The sequence below is a fragment of the Scyliorhinus torazame genome, chromosome 18 (assembly GCF_047496885.1).
Source record: "Scyliorhinus torazame isolate Kashiwa2021f chromosome 18, sScyTor2.1, whole genome shotgun sequence".
Taxonomy (NCBI): Eukaryota; Metazoa; Chordata; class Chondrichthyes; order Carcharhiniformes; family Scyliorhinidae; genus Scyliorhinus; species Scyliorhinus torazame.
Genome location: NC_092724.1, coordinates 141,141,669 through 141,160,318, shown reverse-complemented (window position 1 = coordinate 141,160,318; position 18,650 = coordinate 141,141,669). Strand labels below are relative to the sequence as shown.

At 46.1% G+C, this 18,650-nt stretch overlaps 1 protein-coding gene and 1 long non-coding RNA gene across 4 annotated transcripts in view; one reads left to right on the top strand and one right to left on the bottom strand.

Moving 5' to 3' along the window:
• The window catches only part of card14 (caspase recruitment domain family, member 14), a 159,896-nt gene that overhangs the window by 123,872 nt on the left and 17,374 nt on the right, over positions 1 to 18,650 (bottom strand). For 2 of the 3 annotated variants that reach the window (XM_072483487.1, XM_072483491.1), the window contains exons 2-3: positions 1,233 to 1,294; positions 1,013 to 1,116 (exon numbers count right to left, since the gene is read on the bottom strand). The gene's annotated coding sequence lies outside the window, so the exon portion shown is untranslated. The remainder of the gene's footprint in view (positions 1 to 1,012; positions 1,117 to 1,232; positions 1,295 to 18,650) is intronic. The other variant, XM_072483488.1, reaches the window with a different exon arrangement.
• Positions 824 to 16,955, top strand: LOC140395563 (uncharacterized). The gene is made up of 3 exons (XR_011936234.1): positions 824 to 973; positions 1,239 to 1,402; positions 15,467 to 16,955. It is a non-coding gene; the product is annotated as an uncharacterized lncRNA (long non-coding RNA).

The window sequence follows — 18,650 nt, the reverse complement described above, 5'->3', positions numbered from 1 at the left end:
ACAGTCATAGGTGTTTAAAGAATATAGTAGGGGGCTAAGGACACAGCCTTGTGGGGCACCGGTGTTGAGGAGGTGTTGTTGCCTATCCTTACTGATTGTGGCCTGCGGGTTAGGAGGTTCAGGATCCAGTCACAGAGGGAGGAGCCGAGTGCTGGGAGTGGGGTGGGGGGCAGTTCTGTAATTACCCAGGAGTTAGAGCAGAAGTTTTCAGTCTAACACTTCCTGGAAAACTATCCAGGTTAAGTTCATGGAACAGTCCAATGTCTGTGGCTTTTACTTAGATTTGGAGACATTCGTGGAGGGTCCTGGGAAGCAGGAGAATTGACCATTGGAAGTTGAAACTTCCCAAGCAATTCCCATGGAAGTCAGCAGGTTCGCACTTCCATGAGGTTCTGACGTGCATCTTTGGTCTTAATCCTGGTCTCTGACGATCTAAATCGCTGGCTTTGAAAGCAGACCAAGGCAGGCCAGCAGCACGGTTCAATTCCCGTAACAGCCTCCCCGAACAGGCACCGGAATGTGGCGACTAGGGGCTTTTCACAGTAACTTCATTTGAAGCCTACTTGTGACAATAAGCGATTTTCATTTCATTTCATTTTCATTTCATCTGAAGCCTGGAAGATCTGGACCATTCTTTTTTATAGATCAGGTGTTAAGTACAGTAAATACTTTTAAAACCTACACGAAAATCAGTGTGTGCCTTTTACAGTCACAGCACTTAAACAGTTAACCACTCACTGAATTAGTAGGCAAATTCCTTTAAAAGGCACCTTCAGCAGTCAACCCAGAAGCAGGAAGAGAGCGCAGCCACTCTCTCACTCCTCACCTGTAACAGTATCCTCAGAAGTGATATAGAACATACATTTTAAAATGTAAGCCAATGAGACACTTATGCCCTCTAGAAACTTGCTTAAAGCCTACTTGTCATAAATTAATCTTCACAGAAACTCAAGCAGGCAACCCTGGAATGCAGGTAAACAACTCAATTAAATAAAAATGACTGCGAACTTACATTGCTCTTGAAGTAGTTTACTGCCTTGGCATGAATAATGAAATCCCAGTAGGCCGCTGAAGTCAATGAACAGATTAAATTTTCTTCTGGCAAGTAAGTAGGTTCTTCACAATGATCAGAAAGGAAATGTCTAGAATTAGCTTGTTTTCAACGTCATCTAAAATGATCATAGTTCAATCTAACATCACGCTGTGCTTAATGAACGCTATATTTTACTCACCCGCAGACAGGAGTACCTTGGCTTTTGCTGTCTTCAACCCAAGAGAGAGCAATATCTCAGTTCTTAGCGAAGGCAGAAGACAAAAGAAATGCACAGTAGTTAAACTGGTTTGCCAATAACACTTTAAGGAGCCCGAATGGGAAAGGGAAAAACACACAACAATTTATGAAGTAAGTACAGCAATGAATGGTATGCTACGCATATTGTCTAATGACACACTCATACATGCTCTGGTACAACTTGTTCTTTCTTTCAGTAGCTTACTGCTCCAATTACTATACTATGTGTAGTTTGTAGAATTCAGATGATCAACAACTCCCGAGGGGATTTGGTGTGTAACTATTTGGACAGATAATAAAACAAAGTCTTCGGCATCTTTTTCAGTTTCTCACTGAGGGAAGCATTCTATATTTTGCAGAATGGCTTCGACAACATCCTTTAGCATCTCACCTATGGCTCAGTGAGTTTAGCATTCTTTCTTGTGCTTCTGAGAGTAATAGATTCAAGTCTCAATCCATGCACTTCAGCACATAATTTAGGCTGGCATTTCAGTGCACTATTGATGGAGTGCTGCACAGTTGGGGTATTTTCACTAGAATGCAAGGTTAAACTGAGGGCCCAGTTGGTCTCATAGGTAGATGTTAAAGGTCCCATAGTACAATTTAAGAAGGGCAGTGGAGTTCTCCCTTGTGTTCTAGCCAATATCTATCCCTCGACCAACGCCTCAGATAGATCAAACTAAAGCAAAATACTGCAGATGCTGGAAATCTGAAATAAAAACAGAAAATGCTGGAAATACTCAACAAGTCAGGCAGCATCTGTGGTACAAACCAGAGTTAATGCTGCAGGGCAGATACAAGTGATCTGCTCATTTATTTAATTTCTGTTTATGGGGCTATGCTTTGCACAAATTGGCTGCCATGTTTCCTATATTAGAATACTGACCAAACTTCAAATAATAAACTTAATGAATAGTAAGGTGGTGTGGGATGTTGAGAGGTGCTATATAAATGCACGTTCTTCCTTTTCATTTTAAATACATTAGCGTAGAAATTGATTTAACCTGTCACATGGCCCAAGACACACGTGGTATTGGGTCTTGAGACTCACTGATACGCAACAGCTGATTTGTAGCCAATGACTGTGCATCCACAGGCAGCTCACTGGGGAAGATGATTAAAACTTTAGTGAAGGAATGGAGACATAGTTCCAAGTTAGGATGGTTTTTGTGGCTTTGAGAGGACCTTGCAGTTCGTGGTGCCCCTGTGCATCTGCCACCTTTGTCCTACTAGGTGGTAGATATCACTGGTTCGGAAAGTTCTGTCAAAGGAGCCTTGCTGAGTTACTACAGTGCATCTTGTAGATGACACACGTTGCTGCCACTCTGCATTGGTGGTGGAGGGTGTGAATGTTTAAGATGGTGGATGGGATGTCAATCATGTGGGCTGCTTTGGACTCAATGGTGTTGAGTTTCTTGACTGTTGTTGGAGCTGCACTCATCCAGGTAAGTGGGGAGTATTCCATCACACTCCTGACTTGTGTCTTGTAGGTGGTGGACAGGTTTTGGGAAGTCAGAAGGTGAGTTACTCTCCACAGAATTCCCAGCCTCTGACCTGCGCTTGTAGCCACAATATTTATATGGCGAGTCCAGTTAAGTTTCTGGTCAGTGGTAACTCCCAAGATGTTGATAGTGGGTGTATCAGTGATGGTAATGTCATGAATGTTAAGGGGAGATGGTTAGATTCTCTCTTGTTGATAATGGTCAATGCCCAGTACTTGTGTGGTGTGAGTATAAGTTGCCGCTTACCAGTCCAAGCCTGAATATTGTACAGGTTTTGTAGCATACCGCTACGGACTGCTTCAGTATCCGAGGAGTCACAAATGGTGTTGAACACTGTGCGAACGCCACTCTCCATTACTTTGCTGATGGTGGAGCGTAGAATGATGGGGTCGTAATTGGCCGGGTTGGCTTTGTCCTGTTTTCTGGGGACGCATGGGCAGTTTACCACATTGCCAGGTGAGTGCCAGTGTTGTAGCTGTACTGGAACAGATTGACTTGGGGGGCGGCAAATTCTGGAGCACAATAAGTCTTCAGTACTATTGCCGGAATATTATCAGGGCCCAATGCTTTGCTGTATCCAGTGCCTTCAGCAGTTTCTTGAAATCACATGGATTGAATCAATTTTGCTTAATACTGGCGTCTGTGATGCTTTGGAGGAGGCTGAGATGGATCCGCACTTGTGGCTGTTCTAAATGCTTCAGCATTGTTTTTTACGCTGATGTACAAGGCTCCCCATGATTGAGGATGAGGATATTTTTGGAGCCTCCTCTATTCACAACTGGATGTGGCAGGACAACAGAACTTATATTTGATCCATTGGTTATGGGATTGCTTAGCTCTGTCTACTGCATTCTGCTTTCACTGCTTGGCATGCAAGTAATCCGGTGCTGTCGTACCACTAGGCTGACACCTCATTGCCCTCCTGTAATCCTTGTGGAATCAGGCTTGATTGCCCTGCTTGATAGTAATGGTAGAGTGGGAGAAATGCTAGGCCATGAGGTTACAGATTGTGCTGAATACAGTTCTGCTGCTGCTGATGGCCATAGCCCCTCCCATGATGCTCCACCCCCAATGTGGCAATTCCCCGATGGCGTGGGGCGCATGTCCTCTCACTTTTCGGGGACTTCGCTAGACAGCTGCGGACTCAGTCGGGGGAGGAAGCCATTCCACTGGCAGGTGGGGCTTCGGCAGGGGCTGGGGGGACTGGTGGGGGGTGCCGGGGGTGGCGAGGTGGGTAGCAGTTTTTGGCAGGCTGGATCCGCGGTGGCTGGCGCCATGTTGCACGGCGCGGCCGGACATAGCCGCAGGATCGGAGAAACCAGTCCTTCACTTCAAAATGAGTGTGTGTGCCCCATCCGCCATATTGGATGCCTAGATGGCAAATTTGTGCTGATAAAATGGCCATGGCTCTATTGATTTTCTTTTAATTGGTGTTCACATATTGTTTAAGCACTGCCCAATTGCTGACTTTCTTACAGTGCAGGTCGTGAAACCTGAGTAAAATGGGAAATGAAAAACACCTTTCAAAAAATACTTTGTTTCGTTTCTATGACACAATAATGGAACCTGCAATTTTATATTTGAAAATTGGAAGTTAAGTGAAGGAATCTAAGACTTACTGAACGGAAAGTCTCAATTGTTAGGTTGACTGACAAAACTATTTCTTTAAATTGCTCAATACTGATCTCTTTTGGAACGCAATCTGCTGCAACTTAAACCTCAGCGAGCCAATGGAGCTTATGAAATAATATGCATTTCACTCGGGCAATAAGCCTGACAAACAGTAAGTTATTTTCTTAATCAGTTATCACAAGCCGTATTTGGACATAATGACCTTGTTATTGAGCAAAATATTATTTAAGTTACATTCAATAGGTGCTCGATGTAAATAACAATTTGTACAGAAAGGTGCTGTTTTTTGTGATGGAGAGGATAAGGCGTCAGGAGCTTAGCTTATGATCAAATAGGAGAGTGAACAGTCTGTTTCAGCCTGAAGCAATGGCCAGAATCAGTGAAGACAGCTGTAAACATGGAAAACGACAACTTGGATCTACACTGCCTTTAGCATAGGAAAACACCCCAAGGACCTTTACAGAAAGGTTGCCAACCAGTTAAATTCAAGACCGAGACTGATAGATTTTTAGGCACTGGAATAGCGATAATGTGGGAAAGTGGAATTGATGTTTGTGTTCAATCACAATCTTACTGAATGACTCAAGTGATCATTTGGCCGACTCCTATTCCTTATGTTAGGGCTGGTGTTCCAGAATTAGGGAGGGGTGAGGCCCAGGGCGGGTTTGGATACAAGGATGAGAATTTTAAAATGGAGGCTGTGGTAGTCACCACTAGCTGTATTATATGTATTATGGTAAGACACATATACTAGAGGTACATGGGTAAATCCCTGCCTGCTGGCTCCGCCCAGTAGGCGGGGTATAAATGTGTGTGCTCGCCGGTGCTGCAGCCATTCTGGTTCCAGCTACAGGAGGCACAACATCTTTGCTCAATAAAGCCTCGATTATCCCACTACTCTCGTCTTTGTGGTAATTGATAGTGCATCAGAGGCCTTGTGTTACAAAATCCATTCGTTCTCGATCTCTGTGTTCCATGTAAGCTTGTGATCTGTGCAGATTGTAACTATTAAAAATTAATTCATGGCTTGTGGGCGTTGCTGGCTGGGCCAGCGTTTATCGCCCACCCCTAATTGTCCTTGCTAAGCCACTTGAGAGGGCAGTTAAATTCAACCACATTGCTGTGGATCTGGAGCCACATGTAGGCCAGACAGACTAGGTAAGGATGGCAGATTTTCTTCCCTAAAAGACACTAGTGAACCAGATGTTTTTTTTATGACAATTGGCAATGGTTTTGTTGTCATCATTAGACTTTAATTCCCAGATTTCTATTGAATTCAAATTTGACCATCTGCGATGGTGTGATTCGAACCCAGGTTTCATTGAAAATATCACTGCACCACCACCTCCCAAGTTGTTCCACTGCTCACTGTGTTGGAGTGTTGTGATAGGTCACCAGATCGATTCAAGGGCCAATGTACAGAACCCCTTGAACTGTCAGTTTTTGGTCAGTCTTTCAGCCAGCAAAGGTCCCAGGTAGGAAACAAGTGAGGGGGGGTGGGAAGAGGTCCTAGTTAAGAAAAACAAAGGAGCAGAGAAATAAGCTCCAATCTGAGAAAGGGCAGCACGGGGAAAACTTTGAGGGAAGTGGCTCGGGAGAAGCCTGGAAAATCCACAACGACAACTGAAGATTTTTGACTTTGCACTATGAGCCACTGGGGCAAGATAGCCCTTTGGAGTAGTGGTGTTTTGCTTCACAAGTCCACAGATCTGAAATTGTGCTTGTAATTTGATGCCGTGTGTACTTGGAAATAAAATCCAGGGAACATAATCTTGGAAAGCGAGATTGAATCCTTAAAAGGTGGGCTGTCATTGAAGCCACCTTTGGGCAGCAAGATAAAACAATTTACAATATCTATTTTACATTCTAACATGCAGGTAAATATGAAGTATACGTGAATTAACAGACAAACTGGACGCACCACAATACTTAATATATGACAGATGCAACCAAAACAGATTCCATAGATTTTTCAATAACCCACCCAGATGTTAGTCACACTATCATATATTGTGTAGTGTGGTGTGTTTGACTTTAGTTTGTCTGTTAATTCATGTGTACTTCCCATTTTATCCTGAATGTTCGAATGTATGATAGGTAATGTAAATCGTTTTATCTTTCTGAACTTGTACAATAAAGTTTATTTTTGTTTGTTCAAAATCTGCAGAATCACTTAGGAAATATCTTGAATCTCAAACTTTTATCTACTTTAAACAACCCCCCCCCCCCCCCCCCGCCCCCCCCCCCCCCCCCCCAACACCTGGGCCAAGGACTGTAACATGTGGCTAGAACAAACATAGATGAGCAAGCTAAGGGGTATTGTGTGAATAGGACAATGCAAGGGTATGAGCAGCAGAGCTTTTAGCGAGCTCAAGTTATGGAGAGTGCAAGATGGGAAGCTGGCCAGGAGAGCTTTGGAATAGTCATGCATAGAGGTAACAAAAGCATGGATTATGGTTTCAGGAGCAGATTAATTGAGGAGTAGGTGGAGGTGGGCATTGCGACTGAGGTCCAGAAGATTTGGACTTGGGAAAAAAAGTTGACAGAGAGCCCCCAGAAGGAAAGGAGCAAGTGGTGACAGTGGTTTCAGCTAGGCCGCGTTTGCATCATGTGGACTGGGAAGCTGGAGCATTATTCAGATGCAATTACCTAGAAATTTAGAAGAGCCAAGTCTTCAACCCATGCAGGTAACCTACTCTGTGCAGATGCTGAGTGAGTGGGCGCCGGAATGTGGCGACTAGGGGCTTTTCACAGTAACTTCATTGAAACCTACTTGTGACAATAAGCGATTTTCATTTTCATTTCATTTTCAAAAGGTGAGGTCCAAGTTGTCTCAGATATTAGGCCTCAGATTCATTCTCAGACAATTGGCAATGCAGGAGGAGACCCAAGAGTTAAGTGCAGGAATTCCAAGCTGCTGCTAACACAAGCGGCGGTCTTGTGGGAGAGCAGGGTAGGGAAAAACACTTCTGATGGAGGTGGTATGAGTTCATGGGCCTTTGGGGCCTGTTGGGAATGCTGTGATTTGGTGTGTTGTTTACAGCTAAGTAATTTAGCTTATTTTTGCAGGCAGTCTATCAGGCTGCTTTGATCATGACATCCTGTGATGGCTGCCTCAGGGGAAACCAAATTTGTAGTAGGGACTGCAAGCAGAAATAGGGTTTGCAACTCTGGCTGGATGCATTCCTGGAGGTGTCAATCCTTGATCTCCTCTCTCCACCAACCACACCCCTACATTCTTCCATTGGTCACGTGACATGTCTATCATCATGGCACCCCAGCTTCCCACAACAAACAGGAAAAGTAAACTCTTCATTTCTCAATGGGATGTTTGTTACATGTGAAGCCATCTGGTATGGCCATTTCCCGATTACAAAATGGACACTTTGCAAGAATTGCAGGGAAAATGGACAATACTGAGAAAGCAAGCAGGTGCAGGGTTTGTCTGTTGATTGGAGCCGCAGCTCCCAGACAAGACCGAAACTGCAAAGCCATTACCATACTAATGAGCCATCTCCGGGGACAAAAGAGTAACATTTAAGTAAACGATACCAAGGCAGACACCCTGGCGCCAGAGGAGACCAGAACAAAGCAGGCCAACGGCCACCTAGGAGACGCCCAGCCATCAGGACACCCACCCCTTTATTGGAGGAAATCGATAGGAACGATTGAGAAATGCCCCAATTAATTGGGGCCAAGTTCAAGGCCCGCCCAAAAGCGCGCAAAGCCCCTTTTGGGTATAAAAAGGATCCCCCAAGAGAGAATCATTCTCTTGGCTCCGGCTCTCACCGAGGAGAGACCTGCCCAAAAGCTGCACCAGAACAAGTAAGTCCAAGGTCAACGCACGCTATCAGACAGACGATCTTAGCTGTTCCCCTTCGCCACTTCAACCCCAGCAGCCTCAGAACCGAACAATGGCCTTTGTTCCTCTGAGTGAGTGGGCGCCCGAAGTTAAGTATAAGCTTTAGCAGTTGTGATAGTTTAGTCTGTAGTATTTGTGCATGATTATATTTAACTGTGTGTCTAAATAAATAAGCATTTGACTTTGAACTAACTAACTGGTGTATCGAGTCTTTGATCAGTATTCGGTTTGAACCTTGTGGCGGTATCGAAAGATACCTGCCGACTCTAGAGCAAAACATAATTGGAATTAAGGAAGGTGACCATATTGGCCGCCATATTCAGAGCCAAATAAAGAGAAACACAAATTAGCAACATTTACTGGCGACTCTGGTGGGACTCGACTTAGAAGTGGCCTAGTCACTCCGAGAGAACCCAAATTTGAATTGGAATCCAATTGGAAACAGAAAATCCACAAATGTAAGAACAATACTGATCAAACCTCCGAGATTCGGAAGTGTGTTAATACATGCGTACTAACAGGGATATAAATTAAACCTAAGAGATTATGTTGCGTAAAACTGTTGGGAGTTTTGTAGGCCAGAAAATAGCGTAAGTCGTGCCCGTGTTTACATCACCACTTTATCACCCCCGTTCCAAATTCAGAAGAGAACCCAGATAGAGAAAATGGCAATGAAGTCAATGGAACGCCTTATGAACCCTCAGGAATTCGAGGTTGCAGCGACCAGTAGAATAGGACAGTGTCCCATATGGGAAGAGGAAATCAGAAAGTACCTCAAAGGGAAAGGATGACCCCTTTGGAGCGAATTCTGTGCGAATGATGAAACAGGTCCCGGGAGTATAGGACATACTTGGTGGGAGAACCTGTCAGAGATCCACAAGTAGAGCTAAGGGAAAGCTCGCAAGCCAACGGCAATCGTGTCCTGCTTGGCACAATTGCCAGGCACAGAGGAGGTCGTTAAGACTTTCCGTAGAGAGATAGAAGAGAGAGACAGAAATAGTGAGGGCGATGTGAGCGAGTTTGAGAAGGAGAATAAAGATTTGAGAGGAAAGTTAGCAGCAAGGGACAGAGAGGTGGATGATGCCAAGCGGGCGCACCAGTCTTGTCTCGCCGATTTGAGTAGTTTTCAGACCCAGTATGATAAGACCTACCAGGACACACAACGTGCGGTCTTGGTAAGACAAGAAACCGAGCAACAGGTAGAGAAATTGCAGAAACAGTGCAATGATTTAAAAGCAGCCCTACGAGCACTCCACACTTACACGACGGAACAAAGGCAGAGCTCGGTAGATCACGCAAAGTGCCGGAAGCAAATTGCAGAATTGCAATCTCTGCTTTCTGTCCAGAATGGGTTTCAAAGTACGTTTGGACCCCAGTTAGACCAGGAAAACGGCCCCGATTGGCAGGAGTTAAATGAAACTGCCCACAGATACGTACATGGGACATGTACGCAAGAAAAACTCCAAAAGAGCAAAGCACCCCAACCGAACAGGCAGAACACACACCCATGAACCCTGTAACCACACACTACAGAGCAGCAGCAGAAGGGAACGCAGATTTCCTGGACACAACCCCGTTAACCGTGACCTAATTATGGACGCATGTGGAAAGATTACACCGTTCCTTCCCACATCAGACCCCATCCAATTTTTCGCGAAAGTCAAACAGCAGGCTACCATGTACGGCCTGGATGAAAAGGAGCAAGTGAAGCTCACAGTTTTAAGCCTCGCCCCTTCAGTCGTGGCAGCCCTTCTCGGCCCACAGAATGTAGGAGGAGGCACACTCCAAGAGATGCACACAGCGATCCTGGATGCGATCGGCTATAACAGAGGAGACCCCGTAGAAGGTCTAAACAAGTGGAGGCAAAAGAAGACAGAGCACCCCACAGCGTTTGCTGGACGCTTGTGGATACATTTCACAGCAGTTTTCGAAGAGTTAGCCCGTGCCCATTTTTCCGCGGATAATATGGCCAAATGGACTCGAATGCTAGTCTCTCATGCGACAGAGGCAGGACAGAGAGCTTGCGCAAATTACGACCCCTCAGACGAGGCCCACAACGAGAAATGGGTTTTGAAGAGATTGTCCCGCGCCTGGGAGCAATCAGTCCAAGGCAAAAACGCATTTGCAAAACCCGAGGAAGAGCAGGCAGACATGAATCCAGTTAAAGCGCACCAGAACCCCGCATGGGTAAATGAGGGCAGGAACAGCCCACCACAACCAAAATCCCAGGAATGTTACAACTGTGGACAATTAGGACACTTTGCACGAGAGAGCAACGTGCCTCAAAAGCAGCAGAGAAACCAACAGGCAGGCACCCTAAACAAGAATAGGGAAAAGCCAATCCATAGCGTTAGCGCCCGTTCAGAGAACATAGACATGAACGGCACCGACTGACGGGTGATCGGGCTCCCCAACTTGGGTCTGCGACACCCTTTGGGACAAGTCCGGTAGACCGGTCGTAGCAGGCAAAGTCCGGCGACACCCCGCAGAATTTCTTTGGGACACAGGAGGTCCCGCACCACACTCAATTCCTCCACGATGTTCCAGCGAGACACGTGGCCCACAACAGACACCATTACACTCAGCGGCTTTACAGGCCATTTACAACAAGGACACATCACAGCCCCTGCAGCGATACAAATAGGGAACATTACAACTAAACACCCCGTAGTTTTGGTCGATCTACCCCAGACAGCTGAACACATCCTAGGAATTGACTTTATGAGCTCCCACAACCGCTCTTTTGATCCGGTTAATAAATGTGTATGGAGAATGGCAAAGGCAGCACGAGCCCCCGCCACGCTCACAGTTGGAGACTATGAAAACAGAATTAGCTCAATAGGAGACTTCTGGTTCGGCCCTCGAGCCATTAGTCAGGACAGACAGGTTAGGGAAGTCCTGCAGCAACACAAAGCAGCATTTGCACAGCACAAGCACGACTGTGGCAAAATAGCTGGCTTGGTAAATATTACAGGTCCTGACCCCAGACCATAAAAGCAGTATGGTTTACCCCAAGAGGCAGAGGGAGAAATCTCCAAAGTAATAGAGAGTTTGCTTGATCAAGGCGTACTCAGATCAGTAGCCTCCACGAACAACGCACCAATTTGGCCCGTCAGGAAACCCGATGGATCATGGCAACTGACCATTGATTACCGGGAACTGAACAAAGTAACCCCAGTAGCAGCCCCCACCATAGCCACGAGTCCCGAGACCATGCTCAAACAGGGACTCCAGTCAAAACAAATTTCGGTTTTGGACATTAGCAATGGCTTTTGGTCCATTCCATTGGATAAAGCGTGCCAATATAAATTTGCCTTTACATTCCAGGGACAACAATATACATGGACGTGCCTTCCACAAGGCTTCCACAACTCCCCCTCCATTTTCCACCAACAGCTGGCAAATGGACTAGCAAAATCACTCATGGTAAACACGTGATCGAGCAAAAGAGAATTGACTCGATCGTCAAATTGCCCCTTTCCCATAATGTAACAGCCCTCTGTCATTTCTAGGACTGATTGGCTACTGCCGAAACCATTTTGACGGTTTTGTCACAAAAGCAGCGCCCCTATCCGAACTTCTCAAGAAGCAGGCACCTTGGGAATGGCTTCCACAGCACACGGATGCCATGGATGCTTTAAAAAGAGCACTCAGCACAGCCCCCGCATTACAGGTCCCAGATCCACTTTCCCCGTACGCAATCGAAGTTGCAAGCACCGACTGAACCCTTTTGGCCGTGCTCCTCCAGGAACGCCATGACCAATTACACCCCGTGGCATACGCCTCACGCGTGTTAGAACCTGTCGAGCAAGGATTTTCTGCTTGTGAAAGGCACCTGCTCACAGTTTTTTTGGCAGTACAGTACTTCGCCTACATTACAGGACTCAACCCCATCACCATTCTCACTGAACACACACCGACACAGCTATTATTAGACGGTCGACTTAAAGATGGCACAGTCAGCCAAATCCGCGCAGCCCGTTGGACCCTTCTTTTACAGGGACGGGACATTACAGTCAAAAGAACCAAGACGCACACTTACCTAGCCGATAATTTGCAATATGCAGGTACCCCACATGAGTGTGAGATCATCACCACAATACACAACACAGGCCCATTTATACCTAAGTCAGCTCCCAGGAAAACAGGTAGTACACCCCAGAGACCCCAGCCCACAGACACGTGCGCACCCCTGAAAATTTATGTGGATGGCTCCTCCACAGTTTTGAATGGAAAGAGAATCACCGGTTGCGGCATTTATGTAGAGGACGTGCAGGGATGCACCCTTGATGAGATTTCACTAAAGTTGCCAGGACATCTAGGTTAGCAGGCAGCAGAACTGGCAGCCATAGCGTACATTGTAGACCACCCTGAATCGTTTCCGACCCCAGCAGACATCTATTCGGACAGCTTATATGTCTGTAATAGCTTAACGGAATTCCTACCCCTGTGGGAAACTAGAGGATTTGTTTCCACAGACAGAAAGCCCCTACCCTCAGCCCCATTACTCTGACATATGCTAGAGACAACTAAAAATAGGAAATATGGCATAATTAAGGTTCGCAGTCATCACCGTTCTTCCCCCCTTGTAATGTTAAAGCAGACGCCCTAGCGAAGGCAGGCTCCAGGCATGGTTACTTTTGGAACCCCCCCGAGAGCACCCCAGTACACGCGGTTCAGGTCTCACAGACCAATATTCAGGACCTAGCAAAGGCCCAGAAGGAAGATGAAAAATTCAGGGGAGTTTTAAAAGGAAGCTTCCCAGCCCCGTATGACAAGTTTAAGAACGCAATCACCACACACGACGGTGTGATTTTGAAAGAAGGCATTTATGTAGTTCCCAGCCAAGACAGGAACCAGATTATTTGTCAGTTCCATGACAATCATGGACACCAAGGCATTGAACCCACCTCAGACCTCTCTGCTGGTGGCCTGATTTAAAAGCCGATGTTATTCACTTCATTGAAAATTGCTTGATCTGTACCCAGAACAATCCGGACCGATATGCAATAAAGGCTCAGCTTAGTCACACCCGGGACGAATTTGCAGATAGATTACATAGGACCCCTACCCACCTGCAGAAATGGTTACAAGTATTTGTTGGTAGTCATCGACACCTTCACAAAATGGGTGGAAGCTTTTCCATCGAGAACAAATACGGCCAAGACAACAGCTAAAATACTAACACAGCACATCTTTACAAGATGGGGCCTCCCACGCAGTATAGAGACCGATCAAGGCTCCTATTTTACAGGACGAATAATGAAAAACGTCCTCACAATTTTTGGAACCAGGCAAAAGTTTCACATAGCCTACCACCCCCAGTCAAGTGGCATTGTAGAGAGGATGAATAGGACTTTAAAAGCCACTCTCAGGAAAATGGTGCAACAGAACAACAGCACCTGGGATTAATTTCTTCCATTTGTTTTAATGTTCTTAAGAAACACGGTATCCACGTCCACAGGATACACCCCCCACACCCTCATGACCGGACGCCCCATGAAAGGGACAGTATTTATTAGGACTGGATTTGGCTAGCCCCGCAGTCACCGCCCTCACGCATGAAAATGCTGTACAACAGTTAATTGAAAACATAAAGGCTGCCCAACTCGCAGCAGCTTTGAAACTTGGGACCAGGAAGAAACAAAGCAAGGCTTGTTTTGACAAAACGGTACATGGCACCGATTTTGTAGTAGGGCAGCAAGTGATGCTTCCCTATCCAATCCCAGTTCATTCCTTTCCCCAAAATTTTCCGGACCATACTCCGTTTCGGACAAAGTAAGCCCCTCTGTATACAAGATCACATATCCCAATGGCAAGTCTGTGTGGTTTCACATAAACCAGCTTAAGGCTTATGGCTCACAGAACAACATTCACATCACATCTTGCTCGCAGTAGCAGACGAGCACGCCCTGCCCACAGATGACATATTCCTACCCTCCCCCAGCCAGTCCAGCCCGTCCTCAGACACATCTTCAACTCCACCCCCAGAGGCAAGACTCTGCCTCTCCCTTCCTTCAACCAGCAGCGACAGCGACAGTGATAGCGACAGCAATGACGACAGCCACGTTATAATTATACCCCTGCACCAAGCCCCACTCCCAGCGAATCCGAGCATGATTCCACTGACCCCTTTGAAATCACTTATATCAAAGCCCCTGACCCAGACCCATCGCCCGACGATTACGGATTAAAACCTAATAGCTCCAACCTCGACACACGATTCTGGCACCGAGACAATTCGTTCAGGCTCATCCAGAATGATGAGATGGACCCCAATTCACCCCAAGCAGCTTTAGCCAAACTACTCCAGTCACGAGTATGGCAGCCAGGAGAAGATGATGACATAGAGTCTGACTCCCACCAAACGAATCCCTTTGCGACCCTGTTCGCTATTGAGCAATGAGGTGTCCACATGATGGCAAAAAGGAACCAATGGAGAGATACGGTGTCCTTTCTGATGGAACCTGCACCATGTTTGTTGTATGTTTGTTCGGTTTGTTCGTTTAATGTACATGTTTATTGTTGGTGAATTTGAAAGTTTTTCATGGCCCCACGCCACCACCCTTTTGACGCCCAATGGCTGTTAATGGAACAAGTTTGTCCACAGACAACCGTTCAGAGGAACTAGATTGTCGACAGACACCACTCATAGCTACTCTCCTGATTCGATCACGAGAGGCAGCCCCCCACAACGACCACATTCTTACCCGTTCTTGCCAGTCGCTCAGGCAGTGGAGAAACGGCACTGGTCCCTGCCCTGCCTGAGGACCCCCCTCTGGTCAGCTATGCTCGGGTAGAGCACAAACGGCACTGATCACTGTCCTAACCGGGGATTACACCCATATCTTACCCGCCGCGGCCCATATGCACCCCATTTTGGCACTTACAGTTCGAAATTCTTTTGTTTGTTTTTGGCGACCCTTAGGTTGCTTCCGTATGCTAGTTACATCCTCAAACACTAGGATGGTAGATCGCACAGGCTGCGAGACGGCTCGCACTGTGTCAGTATTTTTCTCGGATGTCTTGTCCAAATATTTGGTTATTTTAAAATTGTTTTTAAATGAGGGAGTCACAGATGGTGACCAATCATAATGGGTAATTGGCAACAAAGGACAGACAGACAGACATGCGAGATCTTAAGCAAGATAATAACAGATATTATGCTTGTGTCCATAGAACTCCGGAACCTCAGGAACCCCAGAGGAAGAAAAAGAAGACAGAAAGACGGAAAGATGAAGACAACCTTCATGTTCACCTGAATCTTAGCGGGATCCCTTCAGTTGTGCACGGACGCTACCTCCCTGACCCCTACCACACAGGCCGTGAATGATTCCCACTCCTACCATACACTACACCCCAAGATAGTTAACCTCGAGACAGTTACCGACACCCCGATCTGGTGTGACAAGTTCATAACCTGGTATTCACTATCTTACATAGTAGAATCACTCTTAGTACTGGTGATACTCTGCAGTGTCGTGCAGACACTTAGACTCAGAAAATGGCTAAGGAGAGTCTACCGCTCTCGCACCCCGGTATACACATTTAGGTCCCCTATTTTCGGACTTCGCCAAACCCCCCAACCCCTTGAGTGAATTCGAGTGCATCCGTTTTCTTTTTGTGTGTGTTTTGTTCAATAAAGAAGTGTAAACCTCTGTGCTTGACTGCCAAGCCAGAGAAACTTGTGTTGCTGCTATTTGTACATTTAAACTGTTGTAGAATTATTGTTGATTGTTTGAGTGAGGATAGTTTATTGAGGATAGTTAGAGATTCCAGTTTTTTTATTTTGTAATGCATGCCTGAATGTAATAGCGCCCCGTAGAGTTTTATACTGATGCATGTAAATAAAATGATTTTAGGTAAAAATTGCATTTCATAGGATAGGGCAGTATAGAGCCCGTGAAGTGCTTATGGGCGCCCCGCTTGGTCAGAGAACGAAGACGACGTGGTAATGTGATCCTTCACGCTTCGCGTTGAGGATCACAAGGAGGGTATGTAGCCATCTGGGATGGCCACTTCCCAATTACAAAATGGACACTTTGCAAAGATTGCAGGGAAAATGGACAATACTGAGAAAGCAAGCAGGTGCAGGGGTTGTCTATTGATTGGAGCCGCAGCTCCCAGACAAGACCGAAACTGCAAAGCCATTACCACACTAATGAGCCATCTCCGGGGACAAAAGAGTAACATTTAAGTAAACAATACCAAGGCAGACACCCCGGTGCCAGAGGAGACCAGAACAAAGCAGGCCAATGGCCACCTAGGACACACCCAGCCATCAGGGCACCCGCCCCTTTATTGGAGGAAATCGATAGGAATGATTGAGAAACGCCCCAATTAATTGGGGCCAACTTCAAGGCCTGCCCAAAAGTGCGCAAAGCTCCTTTTGGGTATAAGAAGGATCCCCCAAGAGAGAATCGTTCTCTTGGCTCTGGCTCTCACCGAGGAGAGACCTGCCCAAAAACTGCACCAGAACAAGTAAGTCCAAGGTCAACGCACGCTACCAGACAGACGATCTTAGCTGTTCCCCTTCACCACTTCAACCCCAGCAGCCTCAGAACCGAACAACGGCCATTGTTCCTCTGACTGAGTGGGCGCCCAAAGCTAAGTATAGGCTTTAGCAGTAGTGATAGTTAAGTCTGTAGTATTTATGCATGATTATATTTAACTGTGTGTGTAAATAAATAAGCATTTGACTTTGAACTAACTAACTGGTGTATCGAGTCTTTGATCAATATTTGGTTTGAACCTTGTGGCGGTATCGAGAGATACCTGGCGACTCTAGAGCAAAACGTAATTGGAATTAAGGAAGGCGACCATATTGGCCGCCATATTCAGAGCCAAATAAAGAGAAACACAAATTAGCAAAACCTGCCAATCAAATAGCCATCCCCCCATCACCAATATTTTCTATTTAATAAATAAAATGTTTAAAGAACATTAATTTTTAAAAATTCCCCTACCATCTTTCTCCTGGGGTTGTTCCCAGCAATGTACTGGAAAATAATCTTAATTTCTTAGAGACTTCAGACCAATCCTGCAGGTTTGTCAACCCTAAGCAGACATTAGGGCCTGATTGTATATGCAAAAGGCCTAACGCCTGATTCAGGCCTGGTTGAAGGATATTTGTTGTTTGTTGTCCAATATTGCTAGTGTTGCCCTTCCAGTCTGCTCTTTTGGCAACTAGGTGGTCGTGTAGCACTTTAAAAACAACATGAACTCATTTTTAGTCCTCCAATAGCATTTGTATACGACACCTTAACTTACACTTTCTTGGTGAAGATCAAAGAGAAATGGGAAGCGGAGTTGGGAGGGGAGATCAATTGGGGAGCATGGAGTGAGGCACTGTGTAGGTTTAACGGGACCTCCTCATGTGCAACTATGAGCCTGATACAGTTTAAGGTGGTGCACAGGGTGCATATGACTTGGGCGAGAATGAGTGGGTTCTTTCAGGGGGTAGCAGATGAGTGTGAGAGGTGTGGGCGGGGGCCACGGAATCATGCGCACATGTTTTGGGGTTACAAAAAATTGGGAAGTTTCTGGGCGGGAGTGTTCGCAGTCTTAGCCAGGGTAGTGGAGAAGGTGGATCCGGACCCTTTGGTGGCGATATTTGGGGTTTCAGAGAAGCTGGCACTCAAGGAGAGGAGGAAGGCCGATGTCGTGGCCCTCGCCTCTCTGATTGCACGGCAACAAAGTTTGCTGGAGTGTCGGTCGGCATCACCACCGGGGGTAGCGGCTTGCTTGGGTGACCTGTATGACTTCCTGTGATTAGAGAAGATAAAGTATGAGTTAAGGGGCTCTTCAGGGGGATTTGAGGAAAGGTGGGGGATGTTTGTGACCGTGTTTGAGGGGCTGTTCGCCACAGGGGAGGTGGGGAATTTCCCCCGAGTGCTCCGGTTTCCTACCACAGGGATAGTGCGCGGGGGGGGTATCCCACGTAGGGTGCTCTTTCAGAGGATCAGTGCAGAATCGATGGGCCGTATGGCCTCCTTGTGCACTGTAGGGATTCTATGATGTGGAGTATAAATCATCGGCACAGACATGTTGGGCTGAGTGGCTGGTTTCTGTGCTATGAATTTTATATAATTCGATATGAACAATGCAGAGGTTCCACCAAAAAGAAAACAACACCCTCCGATGCACTAAAACTGTTAGACCAATAGAAACTTCAAACAAACTTCAACCAGAGTTTCTGAATGTTACCTTGTACATCAATTTAATCAGAAAGCTAAAATTCCCCTGATTTCAAAGGTTTTTTTAACTTTAGGTTTACAGGCACAACAGGAACAATAGATAACTCTTAATTACATTTTCAGATAATATTTCCCAACAGCCTCCTCGAAAAGCGCCCTCCAGATGT